At 32.5% G+C, this 2,256-nt stretch overlaps 1 long non-coding RNA gene across 3 annotated transcripts; it reads left to right on the forward strand.

Moving 5' to 3' along the window:
• The first annotated feature begins 621 nt into the window (after nucleotides 1–621).
• LOC311089928 lies at nucleotides 622–1,872 on the forward strand. 3 transcript variants are annotated; one of them, XR_014607800.1, is made up of 4 exons: nucleotides 622–778; nucleotides 879–940; nucleotides 1,023–1,119; nucleotides 1,338–1,872. It is a non-coding gene; the product is annotated as an uncharacterized lncRNA (long non-coding RNA). The 3 variants fall into 3 exon arrangements; XR_014607798.1 differs by having other exon boundaries at nucleotides 622–940; nucleotides 1,019–1,119; XR_014607799.1 differs by having other exon boundaries at nucleotides 622–940.
• The last annotated feature ends 384 nt before the right edge of the window (nucleotides 1,873–2,256 follow it).

The following is a 2,256-nucleotide window of genomic DNA, read 5'->3' on the forward strand; positions in this document are numbered from 1 at the left end:
TGCTGGACCGTGCCGTTCGTGTCTGGCCCGGGGAAGAGACGGAATTCACTTCAACGAGAGAGAGAGACCAGCAAGCAAGGTAAAAAAAAACATTCTGTGTGTGTTGACAGGAATGTGCCCAGTTTAACCTGTTATACTCGTCAACATGGCGGTAACAAACTTTACCACAGTAAACTGCGCTAACGTTTCATTTTACACACTTTGTTGTCGAGTTAAAATACGCCAACAAGCAACGCTTAGTTCACATTAACAATAAATTAACTATGTGAAATTCTGTTTTGGTTGTACATAATGTTGGCCTACTGATGAGAAAATAACATTGTATGTTAGCTAACGTTAACGTTAAGTTTTATTTGGCTAGCTGCCACCTTTCTAGTTTTAGCATTAGTTTGCAAACTATAACATATTATATATTTTTTTTTTTAATGGAATTTAATATTTACTTCCATTTTTGTATTAAGGCAACTGCAACAAAGCGCCAATTCGCGCCAGTGACTTCTAGCAAGATTCCAGAGACAAGTTAACGTTAGGCCATTTGTGATATATTTTGACACAAGTTTGCTGAAATGATTAGCAATATGTGATAAGTGCTTTGGAGCCACTGGTGCAGACTAGGTAGCATACAATATCTTATAAAATCTCTATAAAATTGGCTAACTTTATATCAAATAAGTGACCTTTGCATCATGTCTAACTTTATATTTATTACACAGCAAATGAACCAATCAGAAGATGGACCATTTTCTATGTTCAGTCTCACCAGATTAAATGTATCCAGGTAAGCACTGCACTAAAACTCTCACTAATTCATTCATACCAAATCTAGCATTCTAAACAACTTAAGTTTATATTTTTGCATTATTTTGATATTTTATTAGGCAGAAGACTCTCTACCATTGCAGTCCCACCTGAACAGGAAGGTCCTAACATCAGCGCACAGGTGGGTTAACTACTGTAGGAAGGAGAACGGTCATCACTCAGTGATTTCTTGCATGTGTCTTAATGTATATTGTCTCAGACAGGAACCCCTTCACTGCAGATGAGCTGAAATGGGCTAAATCACCGATGTCAGTCTTTCTCTCTATGGATCTCAGCATTTTTGGACAGAATTTAGGATTTGTAAGTATTAAAATTTAATCTGGAATAATTTAATTTAGTTCAGTTGAAATGTTTGAATATGCTATTGCCAAAGCTGTTTACAAATATATATTCTTAAGTTATTGTAAACATAATAATAAAAATGTAAAAAAAAGGAGGTTAAAAATATTTTGACACTAATATTTATTTCTCTCTCTCTCTCTCTCTCTCTCTCTCTCTCTCTCTCTCACAGTATATAGTGTTGGAACCAGGCTCAGGGAACATTCTGATGTTGTCAGTCAAGTTCTGAACAGGAACCAATCTTTGGAGAAGTTCATTTATTCGCAAAGGTGGACAAAAACATTGTGTTGACTTTTTAAAGATTATTTTGATGATAATTTTTACTCGTAGAAGTAGAAGTAGACTGAGGGGTAGACAGTCAGACATTGATAATAATAAGAAATGTTTCTTGAGAATCAAATAGACTTCAAAAACATTAAGACACTTAAATACTTCTTTTGGCCACCAGTGTACATGAATCCAACACATTTTTGTAAATAAGTGAAATTATTTTGAAGGTGGGGTTATGTGTCATGTATTGTGAAAAGAACTGTGTTTTGTCCTGTGTTGGACATTTTATTTTTGACTGCTTAAAAATGTATTTATATTCTGCAGTTTTATGAATGTAATGGTTGATATTTCATTATAATACTTGTATAAGCTAAACAACCAATGACGTATTCATTTTGTCAAATGCTAACGTTTTGTTTATGATTTTATGTATGTTTTTAACAATGTGTGTAGTGAAGGACAGCACAGAATGTCTTAATTTAACACGTCTACACATCTTTGTGCTAACCTTTCTGACATATTTACTTTGTTAAAATCATTAACACAATGAATGAGTTAAAATTAACACAAAAAACGTTGTCCCTAAACTCACCCATTAATGTGTAAAAATTCCACACATCATTTCCAGCATGGGCAGACTGTATATTTTGTGATATATATGAAATGTTTTAAATAAAAATATGGTATTTTGTAATAATTGGTTTGTATGTTAGTAGTATTTATGTAGGATAAAAATAAAATTAATTATATATAAAAATTATGAAATCTAATTTAGAAAAAATAAAAAATAATTACAGTAGTGTACTGATTAGCTTCGTTTTTACAGTA

Source organism: Abramis brama, assembly GCF_963993115.1.
Source record: "Abramis brama genome assembly, chromosome: 9".
Lineage (NCBI taxonomy): Eukaryota > Metazoa > Chordata > Actinopteri > Cypriniformes > Leuciscidae > Abramis > Abramis brama.